Source organism: Centropristis striata, chromosome 8 (genome assembly GCF_030273125.1).
Source record: "Centropristis striata isolate RG_2023a ecotype Rhode Island chromosome 8, C.striata_1.0, whole genome shotgun sequence".
In the NCBI taxonomy this organism is placed as follows: domain Eukaryota; kingdom Metazoa; phylum Chordata; class Actinopteri; order Perciformes; family Serranidae; genus Centropristis; species Centropristis striata.
The window spans coordinates 16,464,271-16,481,339 of NC_081524.1; the positions used below are offsets into that span (position 1 = coordinate 16,464,271).

Here is a 17,069-nt window from a genome sequence, read left to right on the forward strand (position 1 = left end):
TTTGAGAAACCAGTCAGGAGGCTTTCTGATTTCAGAATTTAATGGTGCCTTTTAGAGCTTATTAACTGCAGGCTTTTGTTTTAAACAGTAGCTTTTGTGGTTGCAACAGTTTTCTCCTGTTGCCTATGATAAACTTTAACATTAACTGATTCTTAAGACACAATGTGATGACATTCAAGATGCATATCTAACAATGGCATGGATAATTATATCATTATCTGGGATTTAGGTGAATGGTTTCATTATCCTGAGACAACAATCTCTTGTACAGTGTTTGGGTGAAAAATGCACCATGCAGATTGAGTAAAGCAAGTATCTGTACGGTGGAGTAAAAAATGGCACAAAATGGTGGAATATCTGTTACTTCAGTCACACAATACTGAGGTAGTGAAGTATTTATGTTTAATAATAATATCCTCAATAATATTTCTCAGCCACGTTGGCTTAACAGCTTAAACTCGACCTGTCATGACATGATGTACATGTCCATGGTGAGATGGTATAACTGCTGTTTCTGCTGCATTTTAATATTAGCTCCCATCAGGTATTTTATGAGTTATTACCATAGACTGTATATGAATAATGGAGTTAGTCACGGTGACGTCACCAGTTGGTTTGTGTCCCGTTGGAAGCATCAGTTCAGCGTTCCACTGGTCTCCATCTTGTTTGTGATACGGGGAGCAGACCATATCTGGACTGTGGAGGAGGAGAGGGATCTGATCACTGACTACAGCCTCTCTACACCTCAACCTGACTGAGAGAAGCTGCTGCTAATTACTGTTAGCATTAGCTGGAGCATTAACTGGGATGTTAGTTTTGGCTAGCAACAAACAAAAACAAAATGTTTGTTAGTGACCTCAGAAAACTGAGCAGCGACTCCTTGGAGTGTCTGTTAGTCCAACCAAACACTGAACAAGACATTTAATGACAAGTCAAGTCAAGTCAAGTCAAGACAAGTCATTAAGTGAAAATACAGTGAAAGGGTCAAAGTTATGAGACCAAACCGCTAAACGTCCTCTTTTATATCTATATAACGTTATATATAACTTTATTGACACGTTGCCGTGGATACGCATTGTTCTGCTTCTCTCCTGTTGACGGCTCGCCTTGTCAGTGACCTGTCAATCAAAGGTAGCCCCGCCCCAAATCATACGATTCTTTATCTTCTATTTTCTTCTAAATGGGGCCATTATTAAAACTATTGACATCAAATTGTCTTGAAGAAGATTTTTTACTAGCGATTGAGACCATAGTGTTGTCCTGAAAAATGTTCTGAGGTAATAAATCAAGTGAGAAGTTTTCTCATTTTGCACTGAAATGAATGGACAGATTTTTTTTGCAGCCAAACTTAGCGCCCCCTGCTGGAATTTTGGGTAGAATGCAGCTTAAGGCACTTCCTGGTTGGCCTCCATGCACAGACCAGGAGGTTGCCGCCTGGTTGTCACTCATCACTTTACTCATTATTTAATCAGGAGAATTTTATGTCCATATCGGCTCTATGTTGGTCCAACTGTCTGTCACCTAATGTCAGCTCAGAAAACACATTTGGCCTTCAAATCATTACAGGCACCTTATCCAAGTACCAGATGCAAAAAAACTGTATTCAAGACCAAAACCACGTGTACACACAAAACCAGACATGCACATGTATTAAGTGATTAAGTGAAGAACAACAGATTTTAAATTGCAAACGACCAAATGTTAATTCTGAGCATGCATCTTTGATTAATTCATGGCAGCATCATAGTGTACCAGGGTGCAGTTTTCTCTCTGCACTGCTTTGACTCATTATAAAGTTGTCATGGGAGCCTGGCCAGGCAGCCACTACATTTGTCAACACCATTTTCAAACACAAATGATTTAGTCAGCTGTTTATAATACACACAGAGTTATTAATGCATAACACTGTCATCAGTGTTGTCTCAGTTCTCATCTGAGTTCTGAAAATGGCAATGTCATAATATATAGGGGGAAATCTGGCAATGCCAGACTAATTAATAATAGTTCTTATCAAAAATCAAATCAGCTTTATTTATAGAGCCCTTTAAAACAGCGATAGCTGATACAAAGTGCTGTACATGGCAGGACAGAGCAACAATAAACACAGAACAAATAAAAACAACTAAAACAGAGCGAGTCTCATGCTGGTAAAAAAAAACTGTAAATAAAAGTGGGTTTTAAAATGAATCTTAATTTTAAAACCACAAAGAACAGATAAATAGCAACAAATAAATCAGAGCAAATGCTCATGTTGAGTTAAAAGCCAGTAAATAAAAATGGGTTTTATGATTTCTTTTGAAAGCGGACAGTGAGGAGGCCTGCCTGATGTGCTCGGGTAAAATGTTCCCAAGGCTTATAATTTATATTAGACCTCCAACCAATCAGAACAAGGAAACAGGTTCCCAATCAATTGGAGCAACAATGCATGTGATGTAGCATGTGATGGTCAGTTCTGAAGAAGGACAAACATGGTGGCTGGGTGACCTAAAATGTGTTTCTGAAAACTTTTGAAAGAGGCAAAGTAATAACAGCACCCTGATTCCTGTTTGATCAGCGCTGCCTAGTTCAACAGTTTGATGTGAGTTTGGTGAGTTGCGCTGGTCGTCAGTCATCCAATCACACCAAGGTTGGAAATCTCTTCTGAATGGGAGAGTGACCTGACTCATCTTCCAGAGCAAACACAACTGTGTTCAGCATATTTGTCTGGTTTCCAGGCTGGAATTACACCGCCTTCCTTAGTCAGTGAACATTGCTGTGGTGTCCTGATAGCACCAATGTATGGAAATTCAGACATTACACATTTGACCAGTTGACCTGATAACCTGCAAAAGCCATCAGTTCAAAAATAACATGAGATATGCATAACAGCTCTAAAAAAAAAAAGAACAAAAAGAAAAGCGAAAACGAATAAGTTAACCTTCAGTTAAGAACCTCATCACAGATTTCTTGCCAAGGTCAATAATAAGCCTCTATGCTCAAACATGACTGCATCTTCAGTAGATGAGTGCAGAGCTTCCTGTCATGCAAGCTGTAGTGCCCAACAGGCTTCACAATGAAGCAGTTTGGTTTTACATCATGCTTCCGAGGTCCTATGTTCTCTTTGTATGAGACCGGGGAACATAGGACCCTTTTTCCCACTTTTCCCAAAAAGGGTCCTATGTTCCCCGGTCTGTTACTTTTTCCACCATTACTGCCAAATTCCATTGCAAATAGGACGATGTAGGCCTACGGGCTGTTTGATGCACATATGCAAACAACCTAACCTAAACCTAAGCTAACCCTAACCCTAAAAGGAAAAAGCTCTACCGTAATCTACTGTAAATATTGATGGAATGCGGGGAACATAGGACCCTTTTTCTGGAAAAGATTCCTATGTTCCCCTGTATGTGTTGCAAAAGGGGAACATAGGAACCTTTGGGGAAAAACGGGGAACAGAGGACATATTTTGTAAGAGTTTTCCCTCAATAATGTCGGAATTATTGCAAATTAGCAGTAAGTAAGGAAGTTGTTGTATATGAGTTACGATCTTAATATGCTTTGCATGGACTTTATAATCTCTACATAGCTGGATGAGGATTGGTAGAGATTTTAATGTCAATCATTACTCTACAACAGTGATTCCCAACCTTTTTCTTGAGGGACCCACATTTTTACCATTGTAAACTTTGGCGACCTTATTTAGTTGTTTTTGTCCCACTAATGAATTTAAATGCTGACTCATCAATATTTAACACATTAGATTTATTACATCCCTTAAAATCAAGAGGGCTTCACGACCCTCCATGGATCTTTGGCGCCCCCCTGGGGGGTCGGGCCCCCCCTGTTGGGAACCACTGCTCTACAAACTGGGTCACTTTGCGCCAATGTTAGTCTACCAGTGAGCCACTTTGTAGAGTAATGATTGACATCACAATCTACCAATCCTCATCCAATCATCCAAAAGGAGCCACCAGTCAGTCAAAGGTCTGGAGAAGGTGTTTGCTATTTGCCGTTTCCATGGTTTCGTTCACCGCTATGTAGAGATTATAAAGTCCATACAAAGTAAAGCATATTAAGATCATAACTCATATACAACGACTTCCTTACTTACTACTAATAATCAATAATTCTGAGGTTATTGAGGGAAAACTCTTAGTTTAAATTTTTTTTTTTGGGGCTTTTTCATGCCTTTAATGGATAGGATAGCTGAAGATAGACAGGAAGCAGGGGGCAGAGAGAGGGGAATGACATGCAGTAAACGGCTGTCCGATGCGGGACTCGAACCGGGGCCAGCTGCAGTGAGGACTGTAGCCTCTACACATGGGGCACCTGCGTAACCCACTACGCTACCGACCACCGGAAAACTCTTAGTTAATGTCTTACTGGTTGTATAATAAGGCCATGCAGAATAAGGCATTAATAACTACTGAATAATGACTCATTAAGAGACAATATGTTACTGATTTGCATGATAATAAGCAACTAATTAATGTTGACTATGTGTTCCTTAATATAAAGTGTTACCAAATGATCTTAACAGAAAACAGTTGTGTTTAGGGAAAGAGAAGAGAGACCTATGTGGCTTTAAACATTACTCTGCTCCATCAATGGTCCATGGAGTTCCAGTGCATTACTTCTCACAGGAAATCATAGAAGCAGTCCATGAGGACAGCATGGCTCAGTAGAAACCTTATGGGCAGCATCGGTTGGCTGTCAGACAGATTCAGGAACAGAAAATGTCCTATCACCCAATGAAAATCACACACTAGAGCCCCACCCATCCACCATTGACAGCCTCCTCCCTCTGCTTTGTTCCTTCGTCATTAACTGCAGTAGAATATGGAGGACAAAAGCTATCTGTTCTCCATCAAATGACACTGAAAAAAAGCTCTGTACGTGCATATGGTGCAGTAATTTCACACGCACACACCATCACGTGTTCCTCTGAAGGAAACGAGTCTGTCTTGGACCTTAGTTAGAGTGGTTACACGCCATCTGCCTGCCTGTCTTCAGGCTAAAAACTCAAATCTCACGGTTAATAGAATTTGACCCGCCACTGTAATCGTGGAAATGCACATGGCAAAAAGTCTAAGTAGATTAATGGCCGGCACCCCCTGAGTGTCATTGTCTTTGTTAGCGCATTAGGCTTTTACTGGTGTTCTGGCTGGAACATGCCAGAGGACACGGGGCTGTTTCTGGAGCAGAGCGCCCCCCACTGGCTGACTGCCTCCTCACACAGCAAGCTGCAGCATTATAATAACAGATGACCTCAACAGTTTTTAGTATTTTAGTATATTTAGTTATTATAGTTTAATTTATCCATATCTTTCATATTGTAATATAGTTTGGGCACCTTTCCTACTACACTCCACAGAACTTTGGTTCTTCAGAAATGTTTTTGTCAGGATGACAACCTGATCGGAGTCCCATTCCTCTTCAGAAGCTTCAGATACTGTTCATCACATCAATATTTCTCAAATATGTGTTTTTATTTTTAGGGTATATTCAGATTATGAAATCTTTCCAGAGCACTTTAAGACTTATTTTAAATTTAATTGTCAGGTTGACTCAGAGCTGGCCCAAGCCTCCATAGGGCCCTAAGCAGAATTTGATTTTGGGCCCTCTCTTTTTGTCCAAAATATTGATTGTTAATAACACGTTAATAACATAAATAAGACCAATGCAATTCTAACTGTGCAAATAAAAAATAAATAAATAAACAGCAAGAAGGAAGTCAACTGAAGTCCATAAAGTGATACAGTCATTGCTTTGGCAAAAAAAACTTGAGTTATTATTTCCAAGTGGTCATGTAACTCTTAATGGAAGCAAGAAAACACTGTAATTTCGTTAAAGTTCTTCATCTACAATGGTTATTGATGTGCATGTTAGAATCCCAGTCTGTCTGTAATCTCCCTCAGTCCTTCCCTCATGTGTTTCTGTCTGTTGTTGTTTGCATCAGACGTCTCAGACTGAGTCCAGTTGGACACTGTACCGTACTCCATTACATTTTAAAAGAGAACATAGTGGTTTTTATTAATTTAACTGGTTGGTTGCTGGATTTACTTTGTGGATCCATAATTTTACACTGCACACAATGCAGAAATAATAATTTTACCAAAAATGTATGTGTATTTTGAGTCCTTATTTATTAAAACAAGTTAGATCATTTCAACCTGTAGCTACACGGTGGTGTAGTGGTTAGCACTGACTAACAGTAGTGATGGGACAACGAAGCTTCATGAAGCATTAGCTTTATTAACAGAGTCCAAGAGATGGCGCTCTTTGTTCAACAAAGGGCTGAAAACACACTCAATTACTATTGCTGAAGACTCTTTTTAAGCCAAGACCATAAAAACAGTGTATGATGTACAGTTTGTTAAACTAAACCCTGAAGTAACTGGCTGAGAATGTTTTGTGTATTTTCCATATAATTGGTACCAGATCACACAGTTCTCTCCAGGAAACCTTCCTGTAAGTCAGGAAATTGTGGGAATTTAAGATAAAACATAACACATTGCATGACTTTTCACCACATGATGCTCTCCTTTTATTATTGATGAAACATAACGTTTCATCCTATTTGTTTGTGTCATGTCTTTTTGGCTTAATTTATTAAAAAAAGTACAAAAGTGCTCTGTGGCCCAATAATTAGCTTCACAGTCGGGGATCCTGCATTACTGAGAAGTTGCAGCTTGCAGCGAATGAATGAATGCTTTATTTCAGTTAAAACAAATAAAACAAAATCATGTTTTTACAAAAGAATACATCAGACAGCAACAGAAGAAAGGACTAGGCTGAAGCTCCAAGGCTTATTTCTGCCTCCTGTACCATCTACATGTATACATTATATACATGACATTAACTGAATCATTCACATAGTTACAAAACACATGATAGCTTCAACTGAAAAATCAAATTCAATCAGATTTCATTGTAACCTTTGATACTTTTAGACTTTAAAGTCTTCTTGAAAACTAACATAGAATTACACATCTTTATTTCATCATTTAGTCCATAATTCCATAATTTTACACCCAAAACTGACACACATCTGTATTTGAGATTAGTTCTGACATTGTGAGTTTCAAACATTAAGTTATAAATCCTCTGCCTTCATTTAAACATTTTTTAATACAAACAGTAATTATCATGTTTACCACTCAAGTTTACACTTTTGTTTCTTTTTTTTGTCTTTTTTAATAATTTTGTGTCTTTTTTAAAATAATTTTGTGTCTTTTTTGGTAATTCGGTGTATTTTTTTTGGTAATTTTGTGTCTTTTTTAAATAATTTTTGTGTCTTTTTTAATTAACTTCCTGTCTTTTTTGGTAACGCTGTGTATTTTTTGGTTATTTTGGGTCTTCGTTTGTAATTTTGGGTCTTTTTTAAGTAATTTTGTGTTTTTCAGTCATTTTGTTTCTTTTTTCAATTTTGTGTCTTTTTTTGGTAATTTTGTGTCTTTTTTTGGTAATTTTGTGTCTATTGAAAGTAATTTAGATTTTTTTTGTCTGTCATTTTGTGTCTTGTTTAAATGAATTTGTGTCTTTTTTTGGTCGTTCTGATACTGCCTCCAGCAGCTCCCAGGTGATTTGGGTTTGAGACCCCTGGTGTAAGGTAAAGCCAATGATAAGATACTGACAATGTTTGGCCTTGGGACTTTTCAAGAATGAGATAACAAAGTCAATGGAATCTGAAGTCAATGTGTTACTACAGAACTGGAGTCAAGCAGTGTGTATGTGGAGGCTCTACAGATACGGGGGGGGGGGGGGGGTCAGGGGTGGAATATTTGACTGGCCTCACAAATAATTAAATAATTAGTTTCAGCATTAGTTGTTTTTTAGGAAAAACCAAACCAAACAAAAAGGACCTTTGGTGGCCTTTGTGAAGTGTGACTGTGTGGCAGAAATGGCATGGTGATGCTGTGAACCATCCAAATGTCTTCCAGAGGCCTCGGGGCGCTCGGTTGAGTCAACAAACTGTGCAAGTTTGACAAGTCTAAACTTTAATCATCGCCTCGCAGAACAGAAACATGACATGGTTATATATAGAACTTTTAGCTGCAGCAGCAGCAAGGTTCTCAGGAAGCAATCAGTGTGATTCAGTCTGAAATATCTCAAGAACTTTTGGATGGATTTCCATAATATTTGCTACATTCTTGGCAGGATCCTTTATTTCATATTGTCATTGCTTTTCAAGATTTTCACCAGGGTATACGGTTTATGACAGTATTTATGTTCCCTTGCTGTTAGGAAATGCTCAGAAATATTCCAACAAGTGATAATTAAATGAGAAAATAGGTATTTATCATTTCCTTACAAAACAATATATTATATTTTCTAACAGACCTACATGGGGATTACCACACCCTAAGTTACCATGTGGACAAACAGTACTGCACTGCAAAAAAGGTGTGTCTACGCTTAAAATAAGAAATTAACTCTTAAAACAAGATAAATGATCTAACACTTCTAAATCTTCTAAGTTTTTTTTTAATCTTGTTAAGAAACAAAAAATCATCAGGTCACTCTGCTCGGGCCAGTTCATCACTGCTGGCAGCTTTCATTTATCTGGTTTTAAGAGTTAATTTATTATTCTAAGTGTTCAACATGCTTATTTCTAGATTTAATAATCTTAATTTAATAAATCTTGTCAAGGTAAATTATCTGTCCATGCAGCAAGATCATTTCCCTCAGATTTACTGTTTTCATCTTGTTTTTTGCAGTGCATTTTCTCATTGAATTATCACTTGATGGAATACTTCTAACAGACAATTTCCATATATTTCTTGGCACAACAGTACAGGCCTCAGAGTCTATAAACTGGTAATTATTGTGCTGTACAATTACATCATTACTGTTTAAGCAATTCCTAGAAAGCAGATGAATAAACATCATTAGAAACATGGCGGGCGTGTGAAACAGGAAACAGGTGTCCCAGCCGTCTCTTCAGACCAGATCATGACGATGTGGATCACCTCTCCACCTCGTCCTCCTCCACATTACACAACCAGCAGCATCACTCTGCCTCTCACACCCACATTAAGCACCACTTTATATAGCCATGTGTATGTGTGAACCAACAGTAGGTGTATATTCTGTTACAGATACACCTGCAGTCATGAAATCCATCTGACATTTGAATGTGTATGTTGGGTGTAATTTTACAGAACTTGTGACCTGGCCATTAAAACAACTCTCCCGTTGCTCTCACTGGGAGTCTTCACATTTACATTTTGTCATTCAGACGCTTTTATCCAACGACTTACAGCAACAAAGGGGAACAATCAAGGAATAGTGCAATAAGAGCCATTAGTGTAGCAATAAGTTCTAGTGTACTTACTTGATTCCTGTATGAACTTACTTGATTCCTGTGGTCTATGTCTAGTACCTTCAGGTTGAATGCACTTATTGTAAGTCGCTTTGGACAAAAGCGTCTGCTAAATGACATGTAATGTAATGTAATGTAGTGACAATTCTTAAAGGCAGGGATGGGCAACTGGAGGCCCAGGGGCCACATGCGGCCCTCACCCTCACTTGAAGTGGCCCTCAGTACAACTACATGCATTTCAGCATGAAATCTTTAAATTGCAGTGTAAAATTTCACAAAATTACTTTTTGCAATTAATGTTGGTCTGCTGTTCTTGCACTGGAAATCACAGTAAGTGGTTATTTTTTATTTGCTTCAAACCTTTTGTATTCCTATTTATACTGTTAAACATGCATTTGAGCATGAAATATGTTAAGTTAATGCACTGTAAACATATTTAAAATTGCAGTTTCATCATATCTGGTTAAGTGCACGGTCCTATATGTGGCCCTGTGGTGGTGTCCATGAAAAACTGTGGCCCCTCCAGCATTTAAGTTGCCCATCCCAAGTGTGGTGTGGTCTAGGAGAGAAGGTCCTCTCTGAAGGTCTTCAGGAGGTTTTAAAGGTAGAGAGGGACGCCCTGCTCTGGTAGAACTGGTAGTGGTTCCACCAGCGGGGAACAACAAACACAAAGAGTCTGGATTGCCTTGGACCAACGGGGGGCAGAGCCAGAACCGTTCATTGGAACGGCATTGGAGCTCAGCGGTGGTGAGGTAGCATATGTCTGAATCAGGTTCAGGTAGGGAGGAGCAGTACCGGAGACAGCTCTGTAGGCAGCATTAGAGATTTGGATCTGATGCTGCAGCAGGTAGCCAGTGGAGCTCAATGAGCAGCGGTGGGACATGTGACCTGTTGGCTGGTTGTAGACCAGGAGCACCGCCACGTTCTGGATCATCTGGATCGGTTTTACTGTACATACATTTTTACCACAATACATGACTTTGACAGCATATTACTGGCTAATAATTTTGGTTTTCATTGATCAGTTTTCATGTAATTTTGATCTCAGTAAGTTATACAATGTACATCAGTAAAGAGTCTCACTGTTAATAATTTGTTGATCAAGATCTGACATGAGATGAAAGCTTTCCCTTGATTTTATTTAGCAGTGTACATAGCAGCTAATCTGCACTGGAACATGTATTCCAAACATTTTCAGCTCAGGATTCTCTGCTGCAGCACTTGAAGCGAGTTGCCTACCAGTCTGGGTGAAAATGAACATATCTATTTGATCAGATAATCATCTAGTGATATTCTCAATAGCTTTAAATGGTTCTTTGACCATGAAAATGTAGATTTTGACACCAAGATTGACCTTCTGAGTGGCTTGGAAGATGTATTGGTTCTCATAGACTCCGATCCGCAATCTTGATGAAGTGGCTCCCAGGCAACACAGGGCTCGTCCGGGATTTGAACCCGGGACCTCTCGCACCCTAAGCGAGAATCATACCCCTAGACCAACGAGCCAAGCTTGATCTCTTTCCTGATTACTGTTTAGAAATTAGGAAAACAGAACGACTCATTTTTTTGTTTTTATAGACAGTGATGGATAGCTAACAGAAGCTAATGTTAGCTGGAGTGGGAGGCTGCTGTGGTGAAGGGTACATGGTGGGATTGTGGGTGGGCCTTGTGTGATGACATTTTTAGAAATTAAATAAAAAAACCCTGGACACGTGGCCAGACTATTGCAGGGCAGACACTCTGGAGGGTGGTTTCAGATTTTTGAGTTTTTAAGCCCCAAAAACGGCGTCACCGTCTAAACGAAAGGCACTTCAGATAAAATATAAATAAATAAAACAAGCGTCCTCATATAAACGGGGCCTCGATCTCCACACAGAAGATCTGCCCTTATATCAGTATCATGGCTATGTTATGTTTCTAAAGGGCTGTTAAAGGTATCCATCTAAATATACTGTATGTATCCATGGCTGCTAACAAAGGTACTGAATGGATGTTCTACCTTATAATAAAAAATATTTTTGAGTCTGTGTATAAATGTTCATCCTTGACCTTTGACGACGCTATATTGCGAGGAGAAGCTCTACTTCCTACAGACTTGGAGCTTTTAACTGCTTTTAACTGGATCTTGTTCTGTGTTTTCTAAAGAAAACAAGATTCACAACATTGGCAGAGGTCGTCCTGCAAGGCAGCATAATGACTCAATCTTAAACTTTTTAGGCCGTGCCCATGCAGGCACCAGCCAAGTTACTTGAGAAATGTGATACATTATAGTTACTGACTTTATAGCTAATGTTACTCAGCACTCTGTGTTTTTGAAGGAGCCAAAGTGACTTTAAACCTCCATATACCCACATCATATATATATATATATATATATATATATATATATATATATATACCTACATCATTTTACAACATACAGCAGCATGAAAATAAGACTACTGTGAACTTATCAGGAGGTTTATTACTTAACTAAATAAAAATGCCACTCAACATGCCACTCAACTCCTGACACAGGCTGTTGTCATCTCAAAACTTGACTACTGTAATGCCCTCCTGACAGGCCTGCCAGCCTGCTCAGTAAAACCGCTTCAGATGATCCAGAACGCGGCGGCGCGCCTGGTCTACAACCAGCCAAAAAGGTCACATGTCACTCCGCTGCTCATTGAGCTCCACTGGCTACCTGTTGCAGCCCGCATCAAATTCAAATCTCTAATGCTGCCTACAAAGTTGTCTCCGGTACTGCTCCTACCTACCTGAACGCCCTGATTCAGACATATGCTACCTCACGACCGCTGCGCTCTTCCAATGAACGGCGCCTGGCTCTGCCCCCCGTTGGTCCAAGGCAATCCAGACTCTTTGCACTTCTTGTTCCCCGCTGGTGGAACACACTACCAGTTCCTACCAGAGCAGGGGCGTCCCTCTCTACCTTTAAAAAACTCCTGAAGACCCAGCTCTTCAGAGAGCATCTTCTCTCCTAGACCACATGATAAGTCTACTCCTCAAAGAATTGTCACTAGCACTAATAGCTCTTATTGCACTATACCTTGATTGTTTGCTTTTTACTCTTCCTGTAAGTCGCTTTGGATAAAAGCGTCTGCTAAATGACTAAATGTAAATGTAAATGTAAAAATGCCAGTATTCTTCCGAACCGCTTCTAGGGTGGTTGAATTACCTTGGAAACCTGCTTCTCCACACATTTTGGATTAGTGAAAAGTATGACTCTTTTCTCAACTCCAGATGAATTCCCGTCCCATCTCGTGTCTCTAGGCATGGTTCAGTGTTTCAGTTTGTGTCCTGAACAGACTAGTACAGTGAACAGGAGCCTCGTGAGAGCTGCTCCACCTCACCCATCTCAGGCTCTTAAGTAGGAAGTACTGCCAGCTATTGTATCTTATAATTATGTGTTGTGAAAATATGCAGCTTTCAGTTTGCAAATTGTAGCTTTATCTAACTAAATTCTCAGCTCACTGTTTTTTTCGGGATGTTAACACACGGCAGTAATTCAGCTCAGTGAGTACTGATACAGTCATAGCTCCAGGTAACAGTCATGCAGCTTAGGACCAGATTTGAAAAGAATGGGGACACGCCAGACAAAAGCACCAAATGTTTTCAACATGCTCTCTATCACCATAGGTTTCAATTTTTGGTAGGAGCCACTTCATGGCAGCCATATGAAGTCTGTGAATTTCTAAACAGTAATCCTGGAGACAATCAAGCTCAGCTCATTGGTCTAGGGGTATGATTCTCGCTTAGGGTGCGAGAGGTCCCGGGTTCAAATCCCGGACGAGCCCTGTGTTGCCTGTGTAAGAACTGTTCTCTCAGTTCTACCCTGGGAGCCACTTCATCAAGATTGTGGATCTCTCTCTATGAGAACCAATGTATCTTCCAAACCACATAGAAGGTCAATCTTGGTGTCAAAATATGCATTTTCTGCATCAAGAAATCATTTAAAGCTATTGAGAATATCACTAGATGATTATTTCATCAAATAGATATGTTCGTTTTGGCCATGTATTTAGGTCATTTCAAAGGTTCTAAGCAGTTGGACGTATATTCCAGAATGTGCTTCACGGAGGAGCAGCAAAAGTTTGTTAGCTCTCTGTTTTTGCATACATTTTTATGTATTCTTTATAATATTTTTGATGGATACTTCAGTGGAGAGAAGAGTTTACTCAAGATTCAAGATTCATCAAGATTGCGGATCGGAGATGGCCCTGATAGCATTGTTGGATCAGCCTATGATGTCATTTTTTTACTTTGATTTTTGGTGTGATTTAAAATCCAGCCCTCAATGGGTTAATGATTTAGGTTTTCACTGATCAGTTTTCATGTCATTTTGATCTCAATAAGTTATACAATATACATCAGTAAAGATTCTCACCGTAAATAATTTGTTGATCAAGATCTGACATGAGGTTGAAGCGTTCCCTTGATTTTCTTGCCTGTACTTATCTATATCGATCCTCCTCCAGTGGTTTTGTGATGGGCTGAAACACATCTGAGCCCACATTAATCCTGCTTGATATTCTGCCTTCACTGTGTGGTCAGTAGACATGGTGACATCATACAGCAGGGGGGTATTTGGGACTTGAGTCAGTGCTGAGTTTTACAAATGTTCTGCATTGTCATCTGAGTTAGTGACAGGTCAGCACTATGTATGTAGCAGGTCCAGTTTGGTGCTTTAATCCTTATCAGAGCTCAGTATAAGCGCTGCTCGATCCTGTAAAGCCCTTAAACTATGATTGCTAGCAGCGAACGCCCCCCTCCCCTCCATCCTTCACACCTCCCCCTGCAGCCAGCTGCTCCCAAACTCCTCACTTCTCCTTCACCGGGGCCAGTCAGACCTCAAAGGAATACCAAACACTAAGCAGGCAGCAGAAACACACAACAGAGGTGACTGATTGAAATTCACAGTGTGAGCAATTCCAATCTTTTGCATGCTGTTTGTGGACGCCTGGCTCCGGAGCTTGTTGTGGGGGAGAGTGTGACTAGCAGATGTATCACTGTGCTGCTCTACCACAGAGGTCTTCTTGGGGGTCCTCGTAGTGGGCGAGCTCTGATTGTTTGGTAACAGCGTATCAGTGGTGGGCGGGGCTTCCTCTGACTCATAGATGATCCATCAGAGCTCATCAACACTGGAGCACAGCTCACATGGTATTTTTAGACTGCAAGTTTTAAAGGATTCCCTTCACTTTCCTCTACTTCTACCTGCCAAAGGAATAGACGTCCTCTCTGTTATAGTTAATGCTGACTGAGTCACGTAACAGGCGCTCTTAAAATCTGTAAAAGTTGTATTTTTCATATGAGGATAAGGTCTGCTCACTAACCAGATCTGAGTTGCATCATGGGACATTTAACCCATAAGAAGCCAGACCTATTTATCCTTGAAAGAAAATGATGGGGGATATACCACAGAACTGGACCACATAGAACACATATATGATGTTTTTTTAAATACTACCCCTAAATGTCAGAGATCTGTGATGTGACATATTTTTCACATTGGGCGTTTATGGTATGATATTTCTTATTTTATTATAAATAAACTCGACACCTTTTCTGCTTATAGAAACACAAATTTGCCTTTTTCTCTGCACCTCCACAACATATACTAAAATTGTGACATTAATAGTGCTGCTTAACAATGTTTTTTTTTCTGATTTGTTTTTATGTAACAAAATAATAGTCAATCAATAATAAATGAAAACAAATAAACTCTAATAGGGTTAAATGCAATAAAGGACATCCTATAAATCAGGAGTCTCAAACTCAAATTACCTGGGGGCCGCTGGAGGTAGTATCAAAATGACCAAAAAAAGACACAAAATGACAGAAAAAAAACTAAATTACTTAAAAAAGACACAGAATGACCAAAAAAAAAGACAAAAAATGACCAAAAAAAAAAGACACAAAATGACCAAAAAAGACACAAAATGAGTAAAAAAAAGACAAAATGACAGAAAAAAAACTAAATTACTTAAAAGACAAAAAAAAATTATAAAATAGACACAAAATGACCAAGAAAGACACAATTACTAAAAAATGGCACAAAATGACTGAAGAAAAACTCAGTTACTTAAAAAAAGACACAGAATGACCAAAAAAGACACAAAAACACAAAAAAACACAAAATGACTGAAAAAACACTAAATTACTTTGAAAAAGACACAAAATGACAAAAAATACACAGAATTACCAAAAAAAAGACACAAAATTATTAAAAAAATAAACAAAATGACCAAAAAAGAAACAAAATGACCAAAAAAGACACAAAATTACCAAAAAAGACACCAAATTATTAAAAAAAGACAAAAAAAGGACATTAAATTACCAAAAAAAAGTAATTAAAGGGACCTTCCACACAAAACACAATAAAGTGCCATTCATATAAAACTCACATTAAACTTTCATATCAAGGGGGGCCACAAAATATCGTCACGAGGGCCACAATCGGCCCGCGGGCCACGAGTTTGAGCCCCATGCTATAAATGGATTAGAATTGTTAAATGGATTTAAACTGAGCCTAGTAAACGCTGAGGGACTTATTGAGTTTAGGTGAAGCATAAAGCTGAATATTAGAGATTCTAGAACATTTAAAGTGTTTGTTCCAACGTGTCACCATAGGTTCCTATGGGTTAAGGACTGAGTGTTACTGCAGCCTGACTCATAAAGGTAGTTAAGTCAGGATAATTCACACCATTGTCATCATCTCTAGCGTCTCTTTCTGTAGCAACAATAGGATCAAGGTAACATGTTGGTCATTGGCTGTAAGTGGGATTGTGTCTTTGGTGTTGGCAGCGTTTCAGAGCCATCTTGTTCATTGTTTGCTGCATTAAATGTGTTCCAAAGATGAAACTCTCCATATGTTTCACATTGTGCTGCACAGCTGCACATTCATACTGAGTTTTATTTGTCATTCCTCCAGATCCCTAATGCAGAGCGCCAGCCTCAGTCTGTACTCTGCTGTGTATATTTGGTGGCTAACATGATGGAGCATTAGCTGAGTGGAGTTTCAAAATAATGCTTCACGTCTGTTAGGAAGACACGTGATGAGTCATCGTTTAGCTGTCGAGCTAAACGATGACTCATTTAAGGTTCAGACTGAGGTTTAGCACTGTTAATCTCTCTCTCTCTCTCTCTCTCTCTCTCTCTCTCTCTCTCTCTCTCTCTCTGTTTGTGTGTGTTTGTGCATCCACATGCTGAGACCTGTGTGTCTGTGTGTCTGTGTGTCTGTGAACAAAATGCATTCTCAATCATAAAGCGTACTCTACTGTAATGGCTGGTCATAAATCCAAATCAATAGTACAGCATGTGGAGTACTTAGCTCAAGATAAGTTAGCTATGTAAGTAAAATGGAACTTTTTTATTCAATCGACTATACATTTTACTGCAGTACAATAGTTCTTTCTTCGGAATAGTCAATTTATATTATCATTCTAACGGATCTCAAGCATATACAAATGTACTATCTCTTTACAGCAGCTATATAAGACAGCATTCTGGCTGTAAAGCCTTAAATCCCGATTAGATTATAAGTGTAAAACTTCTTCACATAGAACACTATTTCTGTCTGTAATGACTTTGGCCAGAGAGAGACACTGGCTGCAGTCCAATTTAATTATTTCCTTACAGTAAAATTTTATTTCTAGCAGCAAAATTAACTTCTAGCCTGTCTATTTCCTGACTCCTCAGCTCTCTTTAACCCTGCTCTACACTGATATGATGGGATAAGTTTTGAGCTATTTTGCCATTGGGTTGCTTT

General features: G+C 39.1%; 1 protein-coding gene and 2 non-coding genes across 3 annotated transcripts in view; 2 read left to right on the forward strand and 1 right to left on the reverse strand.

The window, feature by feature from the left end:
- The window catches only part of tsnare1 (T-SNARE Domain Containing 1), a 231,775-nt gene that overhangs the window by 91,559 nt on the left and 123,147 nt on the right, over positions 1-17,069 (forward strand). The gene's annotated exons all lie outside the window — the stretch shown is intronic.
- trnap-agg (transfer RNA proline (anticodon AGG)) lies at positions 10,739-10,810 on the reverse strand. The gene has a single exon. It is a non-coding gene; the product is annotated as a tRNA-Pro (tRNA).
- Positions 13,027-13,098, forward strand: trnap-agg (transfer RNA proline (anticodon AGG)). Its single transcript has one exon. It is a non-coding gene; the product is annotated as a tRNA-Pro (tRNA).